The sequence below is a fragment of the Gorilla gorilla genome, chromosome 6, assembly GCF_029281585.2.
Source record: "Gorilla gorilla gorilla isolate KB3781 chromosome 6, NHGRI_mGorGor1-v2.1_pri, whole genome shotgun sequence".
NCBI lineage: Eukaryota > Metazoa > Chordata > Mammalia > Primates > Hominidae > Gorilla > Gorilla gorilla.
Genome location: NC_073230.2, coordinates 162,277,588 through 162,301,780, shown reverse-complemented (window position 1 = coordinate 162,301,780; position 24,193 = coordinate 162,277,588).

The following is a 24,193-nucleotide window of genomic DNA, read 5'->3' as shown; positions in this document are numbered from 1 at the left end:
TTAACTGCATGTTTGCACCCATTAGCAAACATCTCTTCATCCCACCCTTCTACATTCCCAGCCTCTGAAAACTATCATTCTACTCTCCAACTCAATGCTATCAACATTTTTAGCTCCCACACATGAGTGAGCATAGGCAATACTTGTCTTTCTTTGCCTAGCTTATTTCACTTGACATAATGACCTCCTGTTTCATCCATGTTGCTGCAAATTACATTATTTCATTTTTGTATGGCCACTGCATATATATATATATAATATACATAATATATATAACACATAAAAATATATAATATATAATATATATAAATATACAATGTATATAATATATAAAATATATAATATATATATAATATTTTCTTTATCCATTTTTCTAGCGTTGAACACTTAGGTTGATTCTATATCATTGCTATTGTGAATAGTGCTGCAATAAACATGAGGGTGCAGGGATATTTTGAGAGGCTGATTTCTTTTTCACTGGATAAATACCCAGTAGTGAGATTGATGGATCTTTTGGTAGTTCTAAGTGTTCAAAAAAAAATCTCCATACTGTTTTCCATAGTGGTTGTAGTAATTTACCTTCCCACCAATGGTATATGAGTTCTCTTTACTTTGCATCCTTGCCATTTCCTGTTATTTTTGTCTTTTTAATAATAGTCATTCTAACTGAGATAAAATGATATCTTATTGTGGTTTTTATTTACATTTCTCCAATCATTAGTGATGTGAGCATTTTTCATATACCTGTTGTCCATTTTTATGTCTTCTTTTGAGAATGTCTACTCATGGCCTTTGCCTACTTTTTAATGTGATTATGTGTGTTTTTAGTGTTGAGTTGTTGAGTTCTTTGTCTATTCTGGATATTATTCCCTTATCAAATGAATAATTGGCAAATATTTTCTCCAGCTCAATAGGTTGTCTCTTCACCCTGCTGACTGTTTCCCTTGCTGTGCAGAAGCTTTTTACTTTAATTAGCTCCCATTTGTCTACTTTTGTTTTTGCTGTGTGTGCTTTTGAGGTCTTAGTCATGAATTATTTGCCTAGACTAATGTCCAGAAGAGTTTTCCATAGTATTTTTACAGCTTCGGGTCTTACATTTAAGTCTTGAATCCATCTCATGTTAATTTTTTTATATATGGTGAGAGATAGGGGTCCGATTTCATTCTTCTGCATATGGATATCTAATTTTCCCAGCACTATTTGTTGAAGATGATGTCCTTTCCTCAGTGTATATCCTTGATGCCTTTGTCAAAATTTTGCTAAATACATGAATTCTGTATTCTACTCCATTGGTCATGTGTCCATTTTTACACCAATACCATGCCATTTTAGTTACTATAGGCTTATAATATATTTTGAAGTCAGGTAATGTGATGCTTTCAGCTTTGTTCTTTTTGCTCAACATTGCTTGGCTACTTGGGCTTTTTAATTGTTTTATATAAACTCTGGGATTACTTTTTCTATTACTGTGAAAAATGATATTGGTATTTTGCTACAGATTGCATTAAATCCATAGATTTCTTTGAATATTGTGATGTTAATACTGATTGTCAACTTGACTGGATTGAAGGATACAAAGTATTGATCCTGGGTGTATCTGTGAGGATGTTGCCAAAGGAGATTAACATTTGAGTCAGTGGGCTGGGAAAGGTAGATCCATCTTTAATCTGGGTATGCACAATCTAATCAGCTGCCAGCACAGCTAGAATATAAGCAGGCAGAAAAATGTGAAGAGAGAGACTGGTCTAGCCTCCCAGCCTACATCTTTCTCCCATGCTGTATGCTTCCTGCCCTCAAACATTGGACTCCAAGTTCTTCAGTTTTGGAACTCAGACTGGCTCTCCTTGCTTTACAGCCTACAGACAGCCCATTCTGGGACCTTATGATCACATAAGTTAATACTTAATAAACTCATATATACGTATATATTCATTCATTCCATTGGTTCTGTCCCTCTAGAGAACCCTAATACAGGTACTATCATTTTAAAGATGTTAATTTTTCCAAACCATGAGTATGGAACACAAACTAAAACTAATGAAAGAAGTTAAGGAGGATACAAACAAATGGAATGTATTTGTTTGCATCCTCCTCAACTTCTTTCATTAGTGTTAGTTTTGTTTTCCTTGTAGAGGCCTTCACCTCTTTGGTTAAATTTACTCCTACATATTTTAATTTCCGTACCTATATAAATGAAAGTTGCTTCTTGATATATTTCTCAGCTAGTTCATTATTGGTGTATAAAAACACTACTAATTTTTGTATATTGATTTTGTATCCTGCAGCTTTACTGAGTGTAATTATCAGGTCTAAGGGCTTTCTGGTGGCATCTTTAGGTTTTTCTAAATTTAAGATAACGTCATCTGCAGATGGACAATTTGACTTTCTCTTTTTCCAATCTGAAAGACTTTTATTTCTTTCTCTTGCTTTATTGTTCTGGCTAGCATTTTCAACACTACAGCATGTGCTATGTAGAACAGCTTCTATTCAACATAGGAGTGGTGAAAGTGGGCATACTTGTTGTATTAGTCCATTTTCATACTGCTATGAAGGAATACCTGAGAAAAAGAGGTTTAATGGACTCACTTCCACATGGCTGGGGAGACCTCACAATCATGGTGGAAGTTGAAGGAGGAGCAAAGGCAAGTCTTAAATGGTGGCAGGCAAGAGAGGATGTGCAGGGGAACTGCCAGTTCCTCATGGCTGGGGAGGCCTCACAATCATGGCAGAAGGCAAAGGAGATGCAAAGACGTATCTTACATTGCAACAGGCAAGAAAAGTGCCAAGCAAAAGGGGGAAGAGCCCCTTATAAAACCATCAGATCTTGTGAGAACTCACTATCATAAGAACAGCATGAGGGTAACTGCCCCTATGATTAAATTACCTCCCACTGGGTCCCTCCCATGACATGTGGGGATTATGGAAACTACAATTCAAGATGAAATTTGGATGTGGACACAGCCAAACCATGTCACTTGTGTCTCATTTTAGTTTTTAGAAGAAAGGTTTTCAGCTTTTCCCCCATTCAAAATAATGTTAGCTATGTGTTTGTCATATATGGCCTTTATTAAGTTTTGTGTTTTTTTTCTATGTCTAGTTTTTTGAGAGTTTTTATCATAAAGGGTGTTGAATTTTATCAAATGCCTTTATTGCATCTACTGAAATGATTATATTGTTTTTGTCTTTTATTCTGTTGATGTGATGTGTTATATTTATATATATTTGTATATATTAATATATATTTGTATATATTAATATATATTTGTATATATTAAACTATCCTTGCATCTTTGGGATAAATCCCACTTGATCATGGTGTATTATCTTTTTGATATGCTGTTAAAATCGGTTTGTTAGTATTTTGTTGAGGATTTTTGCCTCTGTTTATCAGGGGTATTGGCCTGTAGTTTTCTTCTATTACTGCATCCTTGTCTGGTTTGGTATCAGGGTAATGATGGTCTCGTAGAAGGAGGTAGGGAGAATTCTGTTCTCTTAATTTTTTGTAATACTTTAAAGAGAACTGATGTTTACTCTTCATTGTAAGTTCAGTAGAATCCAGCAATGAAGCAATCCAGTCCTGACTTTTCCTTGTTGGGAAACATTTTGCTACAGATTCAACTGGTCTGTTCAGGTTTTCTATTTTTTTCTGATTCAATCTTGGTAGGTTATATGTATCCAGGAATTTATCCAGTTCCTCCATGTTTTCCAGTTTTTTAGTGTATAATTTTCATAAGTCTCCAATGATCTTTTGTATTTCTGTGGTATCAGTTGTAATGTCTCCTTTTTTGCTTCTGATTTTATTTATGTGGGTCTTCTCTCTTTTTTGTGGTTAGTCTAGTGTTTATTAATTTTGTCTTTTTGATAAAAATTTTTTTCAATGGATTATTTGTATTTTTTGCCTCTGCTTTGTTTAGTTCTGCTCTAATTTTTATTATTTCTTTCCTTCTACTAATTTTTGGTTTGATTTGTTCTTGCTTTTCTACTTCATTGAGGCATATCATTGGATAAATTATTTGAAATTTTTCTGCTTTTTTGATGTAGGAGTTTATTGCTATAAGCTTCCCTCTTAGCAGTGCTTTTGCTGTATCCCATAGGTTTTGATATGTTGGTTTTTGTTTTCATTTGTTTCAAGAAATTTTTTGATTGCCTCCTTTATTTCTTGATTGATCCAACTGTCATTCAAGAGCATGTTTTTTAATTTACATGTATTCATACAGTTTTCAAAGTTTCTCCCGTTATTGATTTCTTGTTTCAATGGGGCTCTGAGAAGGTATTTGATATGATTTCAATTTTTAAAAAAATGGTTGAGGCCTGTTTTGTGTTCTGACACATGGTCTATCCTAGAGAATGTTCCATGTGCTGATGATAACGCATAGTCTGCAGCTGTTGGATGAAATGTTCTATAAAAGTCTATTGGGTTTATTTACTCTAAAGTACAGTTTAAATCTACTTCTTTATTAAGTTTCTGTCTAGATTATCATCTAATGCTGAGAGTAGGGTATTGAAGTCCTCAAGTCTTTTTGTATTGGAGTCTATTTCTCTCTCTCTCTCTTTTTTTCTTTCTTTTTTTTTTTTTTTTTTTTGAGACCGAGTCTGGCTCTTTCGCCCAGGCTGGAGTGCAGTGGCGCATCTCAGCTCACTGCAAGCTCCGCCTCCTGGGATCACGCCATTCTGCTGCCTCAGCCTCCGGAGAGCTGGGACTACAGGCACCCGCCAGCACGCCCGGACAATTTTTTCTGTTATTTTTTTAGTAGAGACAGGGTTTCACTGCGTTAGCCAGGGTGGTCTCGATCTCCTAACCTCGTGATCCTCCCGCCTCGACCTCCCAAAGTGCTCGGATTACAGGCGTAAGCCAGTGCGCCCGGCCTCTCTCTTTAGGTATAATAATATTTCCTTTATATATCTGCATGCACCAGTTCATATATGTTTAGGATGTTATATCCTCTTGCTAAGTTGATCCCATTATTTTTATATAATGATCTTCTTTGTCTCTCTCTACTGTTTTTGACTTAAAGTCTGTCTTACCTGAAATAAGTATATTAATATATTAATAATTATTAATAATATAATTACTAGTAATAATTACTAATATAATAATATTATTCTTTCTTGGTTTTGGTTCTTGTTTGTATGAATTTTTTTCCATTCCTTTACTTTCAGTCTACATATGTCTTTAAAGGTGAGATAAAGTGAGATGAGTTTCTTATAGAAAGCATAGAGTATGTTTTCTAACCATTCAGCCAGTCTATACCTTTTTAGTGGAAAGTTTAATTTTTTTACATTAAAGGCTATTATTGATATGTGAGAGTTTATTCCTGTCACTTTGTTAATTGATTTCTGGTTGTTTTACTTATCCTTTGTTCTTTTCTTTCTCTCATTGTTTATCACTGTGGTTTGGTAGGGTTTTTTTGGTAGTAATATCTGAGTCCTTTCTTTTCCTCATTTCTGTGTTTTCTCTACAAGTGAGTTTTATACTTTCACATGTTTTTATGATGGTAGATATTGCCTTTCTGATTACAGGAGTAGGACTTCCTTAAGCATTTTCTGTAGTACTTGTCTAGTGGTGATGAATTCCCTCAACTTTTGCTTATCTGGGAAAGACTTTATTTCTCCTTAATTTATGAAGAATAGCTTTGCCGGGTATAGTATCCTTGTCTGAAATTTTATTCTTTCAGCATTGTGAATATATCATCCCATTCTTTTCTGGTCTATAAGGCTTTTGCTGAGAAATCCACTGTTAATCTGATAAGGGTTCCCTTATAAGTAACTAGATACTTCTTTCTTGCTGTTTTTGGAATTCTCTCTTGGTCTTTGACTTTAAACAGTTTACTCTAATGTTCCATGGAAAAGAACTTTTTGCATTTTATCTATTTTGGAATCGCTGAGCTTCCTGTATCTGGATGTCTAAATCTCTTGCTAAATGAATGCTAAATTTGTATATATTAATTTGTTAAATATGTCTTCTACCCCTTTCTTTTATTCTTTGTCTTCTGAGACATAGAAAATTAACATATTTGGTCACTTTATGGTGTCCTATATGTCATATTAATTGCTTTATTCATTTTTTAAATTATTTTTTCTTTATGTTTGTCTAAGTTATTTCAAAAGACCTGTCTTCAAGTTCTGAAATTTTTTCTTCTGCTTGAACTAGTCTGTTGTTGAAGCTTTCTGATTTATTTTTTATTTCATTCAATGAATTCTTCAGCTGCAGAATTTCTGTTTGGTTCTTTTTTATGATATCTATCCCTTAGGTAAATTTCTTATCCATATTTTGAATTGTTTTTATGATTTCTTTATACTATTTATCTAATTTCTCTTGTATGTAGCTAAACTTCCTTAATATCAGTATTTTGAATTATTTTTCTGGAAGTTTAGAAATTTCTTTTATGTTGGAATCTGTTTTCAGAGAATTATTTTGTTTCTTTGAAAATGTCATATTTCCTGGCTTTTTCATGTTTCTTGTGTCCTTACATTGATATCTGTACATTTGTTGTAACAGTTACATCTTCCAATTTTTAAAATTTTCTTTCATAGGGGAGGACATTTTTCTGAAGTTGTATTTATGGTGTTGTTTTGGTGGGGCACTTTGGATTTGGTTCTGGTGCATGCGCTAGTACGGTCTTCATATGATTTCTTTGCTGTTACAGCTTCATATGCTGTAAATAGTGTCAGTGGAGTTTGTGATTTTATCAGTGGCTTAGAGTGCATTTGTTAGTGGAGGCTATGATAAAGTTTTGCTGGGGACAGAGACGTAAGGTGGGCCAGTCCTTGAGCCCCTGAGGTGACAGTGGCTGGCTGAGTGTGCCTGTCCTTTTGCCCCAGGGCAGCATACACCAGCACCAATTTTAGTGGCTACAGGCGGACGGGTTATTGAGTCACTAAGCAGCTTGCTTGGGTGGCAACAGTGGCAGCAGTGGGCTGGCTGGGTGGCTAGGTCCTTGGTCCCCTTGGTTGCAGGTGTGGCATGGGCGATGGCAGTAGCAGTAGTTGCATAACCCTCTGGCTTTCATGCTGTCCACACCGATACTGGTAGTTGCTGTGATAAACTGGATGGGCCAGTCCCCAGGCCCATGGTTGGTGCATGTGAGTGAGTGCCAGCTCTGGTCGGAGCAGCAGGCTAGGTGGGCCTATCCTCAGGCCCTGGGAGGAGTGCTCAGGTGCCAATGGTGGCAGATGGGGCACTGCAATAACCAGGACCCTGGATAGTGTGCTTGGGCACTGGAAACAGAGGAATTAAGCTGGCAATCCTTTCCTCAAGTCCCACAATGGTGCATATGGGCACTGACTGTCATAAGCAGTGGTGGAGTGATGCCCAGTCCCCTGGCAGAGTGCTTGGGCAGGGGCAGCAGTGGCTGTTCTGTGGACCTGCTTCTGGGGACATTTTGAATTATTTGTCAAGTGATTCACATAAGGCAGGGTTGCTTTTAGTGCTAAACATGTAGCTGGGGAGTGCACACTTTGGCCCCAAGTAGCAGCTGCAGGTGGGGTAGCCTGTCTTCAGAGCACTTGTAAATGCGCAGCAGCCCCACTACAGGGGGTGAAGGGGTCACTGCCAATGACTCACACTTCAGCTCTGATGGCAATAGCCTGTGGCAGCACCCAGCTATGAACAAGGGATATCCATGGGGCTCCAAGGGCATGGAGATGCAGGATCTGTTGGGCCCTGGAGCAGGGTGTGGTCTAGTGGGGGTTGGGCTCTCAAAATAGCACCATGCTGCAGCTGCTTAGCACTTGGGGGTGGTGGGGGGAATCCAGGGTGAGCTCTGACTCCAGAGCAATGCTGTCATGTGGTCTCTAGGCAGCTTCCTATGTTAGTCTCAGGGCCTGTGTGGGTTGAGGGGCTTTCTGCTGCCTAGGAGTGCAGGAGTCCAAAGTGGGAATGTGGATTACTGGGGGCTGCTCACCCTTTCCCCATACTGGGGAGCCTATCCAAGCACCGAGCAGATCTCAGCCGAACAGATTACCTGGCTTCCGTCTCCTTCCTTGCCTTAGGTATTTCTTGTCCCTTCTCTTTTAAATTCCAGCACTCTCTTCGGTGATGGATTCAAAGTGTGATGATCTACTTGCTAGTTTGATTCTTCAAGGAGAAGGCAAGTACCAAATGCCCCTACTCAACCGTCTTGAAGCCCATATACCTTAATAACTTTTATATATTTCTAGTATATTGATACTTTTATCACTGACCCTCTTTGACATTAGCAATATTTTTAGTCTTTGAGTCTATTTTCTCTGATATTAATGTAGTCACTCCAGGTCTTTCACAATTACTATTTGCATGAAAAAAATTACTTTTTCTCTCTTATGCTCAGCCTATTTGTTTCCATGAATCTAAAGTGCTTCTCTTGTTGCCAGCACAGAGTTGGATTTTGCTTATTTGTGTCTTTTATTAGAGCATATAGAACATTTACATTTAATGTAATTATTGATGGGGTTGGGTTTAAGTTTCATTTTGCTATTTCTTTTCCGTGTGCCTCATGCATTTTTGTTCCTCTGCTCTTTTTTTATTGCCTTTTATAAGTTAAATACTTTTGGTGTCCAATTCTTTCTTTCTCTGTTGATGTTTAGATATAATTTAAACAGCTTTATTGAGCAAAAATTGACATAGAATAAGCTAAAAATATTTAAAGTTCATAACTTGATAAGTTTTGACATGTACACACTCTTGAAAATATCATTGTTCCCCTCTGTCCCTCCTGGCCATCCCTGCCCTGTCCCATCAACAAGATGGTCAACAGGCATTAGTTTGAAAGATGTAGAATTTTATATTAATGAAAATATGAAGATTGCTTTTACTGAGCATGTTTTTCACTCAATGTAATTACTTTAAGATCCATACAGGGGTTGCAATTTGTACCAACACTTTCCTCTTTTAGATGGCTGAGTGCTACTCCATGACATATACACATAGATACTGATATTGATGTAGATTTATACACTTTGTTTATCTAGTCACCTGTTAATGAACATTTAGATTATTTCTAGTTTTAGACTAATATGAATAACACTACAATGAGAATTAATGTTCAAAGTTTCATGTAGACATATATTTTCATTTCTCTTAAGTATATAATTAGGAGGAAAATTTCTGGATGGTATAGTAAATATATGCTATAAGATACATAATTTTGCAAATATTTTCTTTCAGTCTGAAGCTTGTCTTTTTATTTTCTTAATGGTACTCTTTTAAGAACAGAAATTTTGAATTTTTGTGGAGTTCGTTTAATTTTTTCTCTTTGATTTATTCATTCAGTCTTTAGTGACTGAGTGCTATATATTTAAACAGTTCTTTCTTTTCCATTCTGCTGTTATCATTCATTTTCCATTCTGCTATTATCTTAATATATCTTTTTTGTTTTGTTTTGTTTTTGAGATAGAGTCTCGCTCTGTCACACAGGCTGGAGTGCAGTGGCATGATCTTGGCTCACAGCAACCTCTGCCTTCCAGATTCAAGTGATTCTCCTGCCTCAGCCTCCCGAGTAGCTGGGATTACAGGCGCCCACCACCATGCCCTGCTAATTTTTTTGTATTTGTAGTAGAGATGAGGTTTGACCATGTTGGCCAGTCTGGTTTTGAACTCCTGACCTCAGGTGATCTGCCCGCCTCAGCCTGCCAAAGTGCTAGGATTACAGGCGTGAGCCACCGCTTCCAGCCTTAATATATCTTAAATATCTTATTTAATTCCCTGTGTTTTCACAGTATCTTTTAAAGGTAGCACATTTTTAGTGACAATATTTGCCTCCTGCCTTTTCCCATCTTTCCAGATGACAGTAATGTGAGTTCCCTAAAGTAAAGCTTGCAGGAGCGTGGCTGGAGCTTCCAGGCAGGCCAGGTGTCCAAGCTGGCAAGAGGAGGATTACGAGTCCATGGCTCATGTGGATGTGCACAGACATGACTGCATAGACAAAAAGGTCAAGCAGGAAGCAGATGGGGCTGGAGGAGCCAGGAACAGGGCCGAGAAGCCAGGCCATGGAGAGGACAGCGAAAAGCACTTTGAATTACAATTTCACAAACCAAGTTGTATATATGACTTTACACTGACAGTGCTCACAAAGGAGATGAGATGAGAGTTATCATCTCCATGCCGCAGATGAGAAAACAGGTCCTCAGGGGTGAAATGCATTGCCCAGCAGCTAGCTTCTGATAGAACCCAAGCTAGAGTTCAGCTCTCCAGACTCCTAAGCTGGTGTCTTCCCCACTAGACCACTCTACGTTCTGCATGACCAGAGTCTCCTAACCATTTCTCTCTTGGGGTAATTCCAAGTCCAAACTGTCTCTAGAGCCAGTTTTGTGTCCAGTCTGAGATACAGGACATCCCCCTCTGCTACTCTGTGTCTCAGAGTCGAGTTTGCTCTCTCTGCCTGTCCACAACCCCCTTAGAGGCAAGGCCCACTTCACAGAATCTAGTGAGGAAATGGTCTTTTGGACGTGAAGAACAGGTGGTATTTGAAAGACAAAGAGGTTTTTCCTCTCTCTTCATTAATTTTGGGGTAACCAAGTCTAAATGCTGTACCCTACAAGAATTAGTTATGAGTAATGTCTCTGCCTCTGACCTCAGGCTGTGTGTGAGACGCAAAAGAAACAAGAGTGGTCAACAGAGAGCTCCAGGTACCCAGACACTGTCAGGAGAGACAGCCCCCTCCCCTTTGCCAGTAGATGCCCTTGACCTCATTAAAAATAAGAAGAGGCAGAAATCAGACCAGTGGTAGCCTCAGCCCTACAGTCTGCTAACATTAGCAGGAGCTCCAAAAGCCTCCCCACCGCTCAGTTTCTTGGCCATAAACTTCTAGGGAGGGGCCTGAGACAGCACGCTACATTAAAAATCCATCAGCCACAGAAATTATTTTTAGCAAATTGATAACTTCATGGAGAGTCGGGAATACTACACAGAGGGCTGCAAAGGTGACAGGCACAACCAGGTCAAATGGATGTCAGTAATTTTACATGGCAAGCTGAGAAGTGCACTCAAGAGAGATTGCATTCACATCCCAGCTGTGCAAAATTTAGGCAAGCTATTTAACTTTTCCATGCTTTAAGTCCCACATCCACACAACTACATTGCAAAGGTCTGAAGAATATGAATAAAATATGTAAAATGCTTAGGATAGTATCCAGCTCTTCAAGGGCACCCAATACATGGTAGCCAATAATCGTAAACGGTAAATCAATGTACATATTCTCTGTGCTTCCTTATTGGTCTACATAAAATTTCTGACCTAGAGGTGGAATGTTGTTAACCCTATATTAGGACTCTGTTTATAGGATGTTCTCAGCTCCTGTACTTAGCACACATGGTCTGACTTTCATAGCATGGTGGGGAAAAGCACATAGCCCAAGCTTCTCTCGTAGGAGTATGCATGTGTGGGCACTCTGAAACATTTAGTGGAAATATGGGCAAGAAATGGAAGACTGCGGGGGAGAGGAGGAGACTAATTTCTTTTATTCCTAGGCATCCCTCGTCATAGAGTCAGAACAAGGCTCCAGTCGAAGACAGTGTCTCCACCCTCTCAGTATCTCAGTTTATTAACCACGATTGATTTGGCTGTAAAAGTAACCAACAGAGTAGCTGGGGACCCCTTATACAAAGCTACTGCTTTGATTTTCCAATTGGTTTTAAATCCCAAAGGTAGAGAAACCTTGGCTGGGCAGGGCCCAAGAGCAAGGTGAAACTGCTACAGTCATTTGGGAAGTTAAGAGGGTTTAGTGCTGTCTGGTTGAGCTGTAAAGCCCTCCCACTGTGAGTGCTGACTGAGGTAAGAGTGTGGGAGAGATGTAAATAATTTGTGGACAGAGAGTGGAAAATGGTGCTTTGAAAACATGTCTGCAATGTGCACAGAGCACAAGTGTTTGCTCACTCTCTGAGGTCCTGCAGTGTCCACTGTTGCAACCTCTGACCTTCAAAGGCAAGGAATTCTATTACAGTACTTACCTCTTATCCAAATGGGAGATGTTCCTAGACCCCCAGTGGTTGCCTCAAACTGCAGAAAGTACCAAACTCTCTATATACTGTTTTTCTTATACATATGTATAATAAAGTTTAATTTACAAGTTAGGCACAGTAAGAGATTCAAAATAATAAATAATAAAAAATAAAACAAATATAACAACCTACTTTGATAAAAGTTATGTGAATATAGCTTCTTTATCTCTGAAAATATAACATTTTTCAGATCATGCTGAACTGCAGGTAACAGAAACTGAGGAAAGTGAAACAATGGATTGGAGGGGGCGACTTCTGTACTTGGGAACAGAAAGGAGGGATGTAGATGTTTTATTATTTATTTATGTTTATTGCTGTAGAAAAAAATCATCTTGCATTCTTTCTAAAGGACAACAACTTTCTTGTTGTTCTTAACAACCTTCACTATTTTTTGTGCTAAGCATCATGGGGGCTAAAAAGAGATACAGTTCCTTCCCTCAGTGCTCTTAGGATTTCTAGAGTGGGAGAACTGGGCGATTTGTTTCTTTTGTTCACATCTTCAGCAGTTCACTCACCTGACCTGCACTTGGACCTACTCAGTTGACAAGATTGTGAGTCTGATCCCACAACAGATAAGACGTGGGATCTTGAGGGGAGGTAAGAGAGTGGGAGAAGTGTAAACAAATTGTGGCCAGAGAGTGGAAAATGGTGCTTTGAAAACATGTCTGCAAATTTTTTATATTTCTTCCATTAACAAGGCACTCTAATTTCCCTTTCTTTGAATACAGGTCATCTTAGTGACTCACTTCTAATGAGAGAAGCTGGTAGAAGGAACCCTGAATGACTTCCAAGGTCAGGTCTTAAAATGATACAGCTTCTGGCTGGTTCCCTCTCCCTTTTTGGATGCTTGACCTTGGAACCTGGCAGCTGTTGAGCAGACTTCACCAGGCAAAACTGTTGGGAGTTCTGACTAATCCTATAATAAGATCTGTTAGTCAGGGCTCTCCAGGGGAACAGAAACCAACAGGAGAGATAGGTAGGTAGGTAGGTAGGTAGACAGACACACAGACAGACACACAGGCAGAAACATAGACAGATGATAGATAGAGGCTGGCAAGTTCACAATCTGCAGAGTCAATGATCCAGTCTGAGTCTGAAGAGCAGCAGCTGCTGTAGAAGAAGGAAGAGCTGATGCCCCAGTTTGAAGGCCACCAGGCAGGGAGAATTCTCTTTTACTAGGGGAAGGGTCAACCTTTTGTTCTGTTCAGGCAACTGATTGAATGAAGTCCTTCCACATTAAGGAAGACAACCTGCTTTACTCAGTCTGCTTGTCCAAATGTTAATCTCGCCCAAAAACACCCTCAAAGCACACCCACAAGAATGAACAAATGTCTGGGGACTGTGGCCCCGCCAAGTTGAAACAAATAGTTAACCACCACCCAAGATGTATCAGGTTACTCTGCTGACCACAGGATCCAAAAAGACTCAAGAAAAATCCAGCTGTCTTAGATTCCTGTACCAAGCAAGACACTTTTTCTCCTGGATCTTTTCTCTGGTCACATTTTCCATGTGGTCTCCCTACCATGACTTTGCTGTCAGTGCTTAACCCTGCCTGATCCACACCACTGAGCTTCATCTATGTATCTTCCAGCCGGCACCGCTGACTGGCCAACGCAAAGGCAACACGAACGGAACTGAGTTTTCCAGGACAGTGATTCCTAAATGGACAGGAAAGTCCTATCCTTATAAGTGATATTCTTTATGGTGGTGCTTTGTTTCTGGCTGATTCCCAGCGGTATCACTCACTCACTGTGAACCTTCACTGTGGCTGTTCTTGGCTCAATACCCCAGCAACCGTTCGCTCTTTGCCGGTGGAAGCACTTAACCTTCAGCCTCACACTGAGGGTCTAATCCTGTCCTTGGAGAGTGAAATCTCAGAGTCCTGGACCATAGTATCAGGGACTCAGGTCAACTGTGGTGCTTCCTCCCTTTTGATACTATACCCCTTAATCTGCCTTTCTGCCATATCCTTAGAGAGCAGGCCACACGAAACACCAGTTTCTGTAGGTCCTTAACTCGCCTTCTGGGCACTGAGGCTCTCTCTTTCCTTTAAGCACTGGCCGTCACCCTTTCCTTAAGGCCTGAGGTCTTACACGGCTGTTTTTTCCCCAATACATTTCTTTTTTTTTTTTGGAGACAGAGTCTTGCACTATCCCTCAGGCTGGAGTGCAGTGGCACGATCTCAGCTCACTGCAACCTCTGCCTCCTGGGTTCAAGCGATTCTCATGCCTCAGCCTCCCAAGTAGCTGGGATTACAGGTGCACACCAACATGCCCTATTAATTTTTGTATTTTTAGGAGAGATGGGGTTTTGCCATGTTGGCCAGGTTGGTCTCAAACTCCTGACCTCAGGTGATCCGCCCACCTTAGCCTCCCAAAGTGCTGGGATTACAGGCATACCCAGTACATTTTTAATGCTTGGAATTCTGTCTGGGAAATGTATTCTTTGTGAATTGGTCCATACTCTCTTCCTGATGCTAATGACCCCTTTTAAGGAACTTCTCTTTTCTCCTAACATTGAGACATGTTGCTCCTCTCTGCACTGCCCTCATGCCTCGCTGCCGTGCACGCTATGGAATCCGCTCATCTGACCTTGCACCTCGGGCTGAACCCTTCTCCTGGGAGCAGCGAGAGCACCCAGAGCACGTCCCGGCTCACGGTGCTCACTCTAAATGCTGCCGAGAGAAACAGAGGATAGTGTGAAAAGCTTTTCCTACATTAGAAAAGGCCAGGTGGCTCCACCCTATCGACAGACCCTTCCTGACCTTGGTTTAAGGTCAGCATTGCCCTTCTCTCTGCCAACTGCCCATACGAGCAGATAGATGCAGGAGAGCTGGCCTCTCTCTGAGCTGCGCACCCCCTTCCCCCGAATCAATGCCTGCCAGAGCTGATGAGCATGAGCGCCTCTGAATCCTTCATGAAGGTCGTTAGGCTCAAACGGCATTTATTTCCCCGGTTACAACCTTGGAGAGGTGGTCATTTTAAGGTTCAGCCTGCTTCAGTTACCTGACAGAACCCAGATGCTATGAACAGGGAAATCATGAGATGCTAGGTCCACTTGGAAATGAGAAAATGACACCCTTATCTATCAGTTATGCAGACCAGAAACATAGGCATCAGGCATCATCTTTAAATCTCTTTTTCCCTCACTCCCACATTCAACACAGAAGAAAGTTCTGCTGGCCTCGTCCTCACACTAGATCCCAAATCTAACCTCTCTCACCCCCTCCACTATTCCCACTGAGCCTCAGCCACATGTGTACATGTGTCCTGCCCAGACACCAGCAGCCTCCTGCTGCTCTTGCTGCATCCACACTTGTGGCTGATGTTCCATTTTCCACATATACCATGGCACACAGGCCGCGTTTCTGCTCCCTTCCCTTCATTTACATCTGTGGTCAATGGGGCCACCAGGCATAAAGCCCCTGCCTCTCTCTCTGACTTCAGCTCCTCCAGCCCTTCCCTTAGTTTATTCCCTCCATATGCAAGCATTTTGCTGTTACTCAAACTCTAAGATCATTCCCTCCCGGCAAAGCATCCTCACCTCCGTACCTTCTACCTGGCATGCACCTTCTCCATGTCTTCACCGGGGTCCTCCCTCCACTTCACTCAAGTCACTCACTTTACTGAGCATAGCCCTGATCCTACTTCCCTGCTCTTCTTACTAAAGTCCATGCCACCTGCCATGCCATGAGCTTGCATCTCTGCTTTTTTATTTATTGCTGGCGTCCACAACCACACTCTGTGCTCCAGGGGACTTTGTTTTTGCTGTGCCCGTGCTTATCACACTATGCCTGTCACACAGTGCCTGTCACATAGCAGCCACTCAAGGAGACATGACTGGGGGAATCATGTGTGTTTTAGGGAGATAGCGTGTCTTGTTCACATCTCAAAATATCTGTAAGTCCAGAAGCACTTGTGGATGTTCACTGTGTTCTCATGTCTGAGTTTGGTGCTGTAGGGTCACCCAAGATAGAAGAGCATAGCTGCTGCCTTCAAGGACTTTGCCATTTACGAGAGGCAATAGCACTAACGTGAGAGAAGCAATTCACACGGCACCTGAGGATCTTCTGGATTGCTTTGTCCTCTACGGCAAAGAACGCTAGTGCTCAGGAGTGCAGACCATGGATCAGGCTGAGGTCTGCAGTACAGTGAAGAGGTGGAGCCCAGCCAGGCCTGAGAGCACCTGAGGAGTTTAGATTTAGGCAGCAGGGCGGTGGCCAATGTTTTGAAACAAAACAGTAATTTTTGTTTCAAAACAAAAATTTTGCCCCCCACCAAAGTTATCCAAGGCCTAAGAGGAGCTTTGACAACTGGAGAGCAATTCTGAAAAAGGTAAAATTAAATCCATTTCTGATACCACACACAAAAAATAAACTCCAGAGATGTCAGAGATCTGAAAGTAAAAAAATAAAAATATACACACACTAGAAGAAGAAAACATGATGGACTCCCTCTGCACCTTGAGTATGGAGGAAGCCTTTCTAATTGTTAAAAATCTCCATACAGAAAACCGAAAGATAAATGTGACCACATAAAAATAAAATTTTTGCGTGTCAAAAGCAAAAAACTAAAACAAATACACAAACTACTCAAAATGGTAAACACCGTAAGCAAAGAAGTTAAAAGACGAATGAGTACGGGGAGGAAAGATTTTCAGTGTTCATCACCCATAAAAGGTTAATACTCCTAACTTGAAACATCTTTTAAAAATTAAGAGGAAAAAAATGAAAAAATTTCATAGGCAAATTAGCAAAGACATGAAGCAAAAATGCACAAAAGATAACATATGAAAAGATGTTCAGATTCTCTCATTATAAGAGAAATGCAAGTTAAAACCCCAATCCTAGTTCACATCCATTAGACTGGCAAACTTGGAAGTTCGACAATGCCTTCTGTTTGCGAGGCTGTAGGGAAACACACTCTCCTACATTGCTGGTGGAAACAGCAAAGGCACCATCTCTCTGAAGGAGGATTTGGCAATATGCAACAAAATTACATATGCATTTGGTTTTTATCCTAGCAATCTCACTTCTAAGAATTTACTCTGGGGCCGGGTACTGTGGCTCACGCCTGTAATCCCAGCACTTTGGGAGGCCGAGGCAGGTGGATCACGAGGTCAGGAGATTAAGCCCATCCTGGCTAACACAGTGAAACCCCGTCTCTACTAAAAATACAAAAAAAAAATTAGCCAGGCTTGGTGGCGAGCACCTATAGTCCCAGCTACTTGGGAGGCTGAGGCAGGAGAATGGTGTGAACCCAGGAGGCGGAGCTTGCAGTGAGCCGAGATTGCGCCACTGCACTCCAGCCTAGGCAACAGAGCAAGACTCCATCAAAAAAAAAATTTTGCTCTGAAGACAAACCTTCCCCCTACACAGTTATTAAAGGCTTAGGAAGGACATTATTTTCCTCATGATGTCTGAGGAAAGCCAAATTCAGTTGAGGAAAGCCAAATTCAGTTGGCTTATCTAAGACTAAAAGATAAGATAGTATAACAGAATCTCAGAGACGAAAGCAAAGCACATCAGGTATTCCCACGCTGTGTCTGATGCAGGAACTTTCTCTAATACGACCTCAGCAAGATCTACCAGCTTCTGCCCATGTATGGACAATAACTCACAGCTCCACTTTGCTTTCAGAAACTTCCTGTTATTAATAACATTTTTCTGAACATGAAATTCAGACCTATCTGTCTATAAATTATACTTTGCTCCTTGGGGTCAAACCAATTAACATCAACTTAGCAGCCTATAATATAAACCTACAAATATTTGAATGTAAGTCATGCTTTTTATGATTCTCCAGGCTTCAGTTCCTTCACCTACTCATTTGTTCAAATCTCTACTTTCAGGGTTTCCAGAATGAACACAATACTCCAGGATATGGTAGAATGGTCACCTTCTATAGTCTAGAATCACAAGGCAGTTAGGGACTAGATTCACTTGTATAATTAGCACAACATGTTGACCACAAAGTAATGCACTTATGGTGAATAACAACCCCATGATTTTCTCAGGTATGTAGCTGGTAAGCCATGACTCCCTTTTCTGCTCAAATGGATAATCAAAGTAACATTTATCCCTCTGCCATCAATGAAGCCTAACACCCAACTTCCAGCCCATATTGATCACCTATGTTGGGCAAAGCATCACACTTAGCATCGTGAATGAGAAAAATGAGGAGGAGTGGAAGGAAAGGTTGAGGGGATGCAGAAAAGGTGGTAGCATCATATAAGAGACATTTACAAGCTCCCTTCCCTAAAAGAGCTTATTGCTCTGTCATTGACCTGAGACTGTCAGTAAACAATTCAAACCCATCTTGCTGAAGGAAAGCTCAAAATGGAGTTCTTATGGAAGGCTTCTCGAAGGATAATAGGGGCAGAGAGACAGCATCCAGATATGACATGGCAGAGACCTTTCCTACTCACCAAGTACCCACATGATCCTCCTAACTTCCAGACCAGGATACCTGGATGAGGTCATTTAACTAATTCTTGGGACATGAGCAGGAATGTTGTCTCTCTTGCTAGCTGAGGTCTGAGGCAAATACCAGCGTATGTGTCTTTTCTAGGCATCTGCACTTTCATCTTACTTCTCCTTTCTCTCCTCTCTCTCTGTCTCTCACTGCCTCTCACCATGTGGCTAGAAGGAAAGGACTCTAACATGGAGCCACTGCAATATGGAAGTAGTTTAGGTCTCTGCCAATAAGAGAGCCTGTGTCAACAGGAGAGCCACAAAGCAGAGTCATGCAGAACAGTATTGCAAGAGACCCATGCAAAAGACCCCTGCAGGGGAGCCCTGCAGGAGACCCATGCAGGAGAAACTTCAGGAGACTCATACAGGAGACCCATGCAGAAGACCCATGCAGGGAAGCACTGAAGGAGACCCATGCAAAAGAGTCAGCAGGGGAGCACTACAGGAAATGGATGCAGAAGAGCCATGCAGGGGAGCATTACAGAAGATCCATGCAGAAGAGCTTGCAGGAGACTCATGCAGAAGACTCATGCAGGGGAGCTCTACAGAAGATGGATGCAGAAGACCCATGTAGGAGAGCACTGCAGGAGACCTATGTAGGAGTGCTTGCAGGAGACTCATGCAGAAGACCCATGCAGGGAATCACTGCAAAAGATGCATGCAGAAGACCCATGCAGGAGAGCACTGTAGGAGACCCAGCAGGAGAACCTTCAGGAGACTCAGACAGGAGAGCTGATAGAAGACCATGCAAAGGACCCATGCAGGAGAACACTGCAGGAGACCCAGCAGGAGAACCTTCAGGAGACCCATGCAGAAGACCTATGCAAGGGAGCACTGCAGGGGAGCCTATGCAGAGAAGCCACTCAACCCATAGCTGACAATGTTGTGAGAAATACAGTCTTTCCAGGGCTTTTCTTTTGCCACCACAGCATATCTGTTCTATTCCAGTGAATACAGTGGGTATCACAGAATGTGGACTGCATTAGTTCATTTTCATGCTGCTGATAAAGACATACCCAAAAGTGGGAAGAAAAAGAGGTTTAATTGGACTTACAGTTCCACATGGCTGGGGAGGCCTCAGAATCATGGCAGAAGCCAAAAGGCACTTCTTACATGGCTGTGGCAAAAGAAAATGAAGAAGAAGAAAAAGTGCAAACCGCTGATAAAACCATCAGAACTCGTGAGACTTATTCACTATCAAGAGAACAATATGGGGGAAACCACCCCCATGATTCAATTATCTCCCACCAGGTCCCCCCACAATACATGGGAATTCTGGGAGTACAATTCAAGATGAGATTTGGGTGGGGACACAGAGCCAAACCATATAATTCCACTCCTGGCCCCTCCAAATCTCTTGTCCTCATATTTCAAAACCAATCATGCCTTCCCAATAGTCCCCCAAAGTCTTAACTCATTTCAGCATTAACCCAGAAGTCCACAGTCCAAAGTCTCATCTGAGATGAGGCAAGTCCCTTTCACCTATGAGACTGTAAAATCAAAAGCAAGCTAGTTACTTCCTAGTTACAGTGGGGGATCAGGTATTGGGTAAATACAGCCATTCCAAATGGAGAAACTGGCCAAAACAGGGGGTTACAGGGCCCACACAAGTCTGAAATCCAGCAGGGCAGTCAAATTTTAAAGTTCCAAAATCATCTCCTTTTACTTCAGGTCTCAAATCCAGGTCACACTGATGCAACAGGTGGGTTCCCATCATCTTGGGCAGCTCTGCCTTTGTAGCTTTGCAGGGTACAGCCTCCCTCCCAGCTGCTTTCATGAGCTGGTGTTGAGTATCTGTGACTTTTCCAGGTACACATTGCAAGCTGTAGGTGGATCTACCATTCTGGGGTCTGAAGGATGATGGCCCTCTTTTTTTACAGCTCCACTAGGCAGTGTACCAGTAGGAACTCTGTGTGGGGGCTCCAATCCCATATTTCCCTTCTGCACTGCCCTAGCAGAGGTTCTCCATGAGAGCCCCATCCCTGCAGCAAACTTCTGCCTGGGCATCCAGGCATTTCCATACATCTTCTGAAATCTAGGAAGAGGTTTCCAAACCCCAGTTCTTGACTTATGTGCACCTACAGGCTCAACACCACTTGGAAGCTGCCAAGGCTTGGGGCTTATACCTTTTGAAGCCATCACTCAAGCTCTATGTTGGCCCTTTCATCCAAAGCTGGAGCAGCTGGGATGCAGGGCACAAAGTCCCTAGGCTGCACACAGCATAGGGACCCTGGGCCCATGCCCACAAAACCACCTTCTCCTCCTAGGCCTCCAGGCCTGTGATGGAAGAGGCTGCCATGGAGACCTCTGACATGCCCTGGAGACATTTTCCTCGTTGTCTTGGGTATTAACATTTGTCTCCTCGTTACTTATGCAAATTTCTGCAGCCAGCTTAGATTTCTTCTCTGAAAATTGGATTTTCTTTTCTATTTCATTGTCAAGCTGCAAATTTTCCAAATTTTATGTTCTGTTTCCCTTTTAAAACTGAATGCCTTTGACAGCACCCAAGTTACCCCTTGAATGCTTTGCTGCTTAGAAATTTCTTCTGCCAGATACCCTAAATCATCTCTCTCAAGTTCAAACTTCCACAGATCTGTAGGGCAGGGGCAAAATGCCACCAGTCTCCTTGCTAAAACATAAAAAGAGTCACCTTTGCTCCAGTTCCCAACAGGTTCCTCGTCTCCATCTGAAACCACCTCAGCCTGAATTTCATCATCCATATCACTATCAGCATTTTGTTTAAAACCATTCAACAAGTCTCTAGGGAGTTCCAGACTTTCCCACATTTTCTGGCCTTCTCCTGAGCACTCCAAACTGTTCCAGCCTCTGTCTGCTACCCAGTTCCAAAGTCACTTCCAAATTTTTGGGTATATTTTCAGCAGCACCCCACTCTACTAGTACCAACTTACTGTATTAGTCCATTTTCATGCTGCTGATAAAGACATACTCAAGACTGGGGAGAAAAAAAAAGGTTTAATTGGACTTACAGGTCCATATGGCTGGGGAGGCCTCAGAATCATGGCAGGAGGGGAAAGGCACTTCTTACATGGCAGCAGCAAGAGAAAATGAGGAAGATGCAAAAGTGGAAGCCCCTGATAAAACCATTAGATCTCATGAGACTTATTCACCACCACGAGAACAGTGTGGGGGAAACTGCCCCTGTGATTCAAATTATCTCCCACTGGGTCCCTCCTACAACACATGGGAATTCTAGGATTACAATTCAAGATGAGATTTGGGTGGGGACACAGAGCCAAACAATATCATGGACCAAATAGAGAAAGATGAGTGAGGAAGATATTCCAGATGGAGAAAATAACATGTGCAAAGAACTCAAAAGTAGAACATAACAAAAAGAAAGGGGAGAAATGTAAGCCTCTCCTCTGGTCACCCAGAATAATTTTCTTCAACATTTAATCTTCAATTACAAGCTGTAAATAATTTTTGCATATTATTAGGCCTGATGTTTTTCAGTTCAATGTGACATATTTCAGGTACCCCAATCAAATATCAAGAAATAAAATGTCAAATGCTGACTTACTTTGCATACTAGATACCAATGAAAGGTCATTGTCTGCCAAACCTACTAACTTGAAAAGGGCTTTGGACTGGGACCCAGGCTACTGATTCTAATTCCAGCTCTGGTCTAAGGTCACTAATACATATCAGTTGAGTCATTAATGAACAATCAAGTTGGAAAAGATCAACTTAATGGTTTCCTCTAGTTTTGATAGTGTGTACTTTTATGATTCTAACAAGGTTTAGTATTTCCTAAAGGTTGTCACACTGTATTGTCTCATGAAAGATTAACAAACCAAACTGATTGAGCACATCTGAAACTGCTCTGTGATAGTAATACAAAGGCTCCCAGAAGCCCTGGCAGGGCATTTCCAAAAACCTACACATGACATGGGTACTGGGAGTGCTGGCTTTGTACCATGGAGTTCTGGCAGAAGCACTCAATTCAGTCTTGGTGACAGATCTCCTGAGAAAAGGAAGTTTCCAGTGTACTCATAAGAATATCCTGGGCCAGCTTCATAGAGATCTGTCCCCACATCCTGCCTTTTGTATAGAGCACTAAATATAGTTGCAATCAACTTGTTCCACTATAGTAACTGATATGGTCTGAATGTCTCCTCCAAAACTCATGCTGGAAACTGAATTGCCATTGTAATGGTATTGGAAGGTCAGGCATTTGAGAGGTGATTGGATTGTGAGAGTACCACTGTCATGAATGGATTATTGCTATTGTGGTATCATGGGGGTTTGGCCCTATTTTTTCCTCTGTCTCATGTACTCCCTTCTGCCTGTCATCCTTCTACCATGGAAGAACTCTTGCCAGTGGCTGAAACCAATCTCTTGGACTTACCAGCCTCCAGACTGTGTGCCAAATAAACTTTTATGTATAAATTACCTAGTCTGTGGTATTCTGTAACAGCAATGAAAAACAAACTAAGAAAGTAACCATTTTAGAATAGTCTACCCTTATCCCTGGAGTATATGTTCCAAGACCCCCAGTGAATGCCTGAAGTACCAAACACAATACATACTATTTTTTTCCCATACATACATACTATATTAGTCTGTTCTTATGCTGCTAATGAAGACATACCATTGACACATGAGGATTATTACAATTCAAGGTAAGATTTAGGTGGGGACACAGCCAAACCGTATCATTCCACCCCGGCCCCTCCCCAATCTCAGGTACTCACATTTCAAAACCAATCATGCCTTCCCAACAATCCTCCAAAGACTTAACTTATTTCAGCATAAACTCAAAAGTCCATAGTCCAAAGTCTTTTCTGAGGCAAGGCAATTCCCTTCCACCTATGAGCCTGTAAAATTGAAACCAAGTTAATTACTTGCTAGATACAGTGGGGATACAGGCATTGAATACACCCATTCCAAATAGGAGAAAGTGGCCAAAACAAAGGGGATACAGGCCCTATGCAAGTCCAAAACTCAACAGGGTCATCATTAAACCTTTAAGTTCCAAAATGATCTCCTTTGACTCCATGTCTCAAGCCCAGGTCATGCTGATGCAAGAAGTGGGCTCCCATGGCATTGGGCAGCCCCACTCCTGTGGACTTGCAGGGACAGCCCCCTTCCAGCTGCTTTCGCCAGCTGGTGTTGAGTATCTGTGGATACATACAGGTCCAGGCATACAGTGCAAGCTGTCGGGTCTGGAGGACAATGGTCCTTTTCCCACAGCTCTACTAGGTACTATCCCAGTGGGGACTCTGTGTGGGAGCTCCAACCCCACATTTCCCTTCTGCACTGCCCTAGCAGAGGTTCTCCATGAGGGCCCCACCCCTGCAGCAAACTTCTGCCTGGACATCCAGGCACTTCCATACATTCTCTGAAAACTAGGCAGAGGTTCCCAAACTTCAACTATTGACTTCTATGCACCTGCAGGCTCAACAGCTGTTGGAAGCTGCCAAGACTTGGGGCTTGTACCCTCTGAAGCCACAGCCTGAGCTGTACCTTGGCCCCTGTTAGCCATGGCGGGAGCAGTTGAGACACAGGGCACCAAGTGTCTAGGTTGCACACAGCAGGTGGGCCTTGGGCCCAGCCCACAAAACCATATTTTCCTCCTAGGCCTCTGGGCCTGGGATGGGAGGGGCTGCTGCAAATGTCTCTGACATGCCCTGGAGACAATTTCCCCACTGTCTTGGTGATTAACATTTGGCTCTTCATTACTTATGCAAATTTCTGCAGCTGGCTTGAATTTCCTCCCAGAA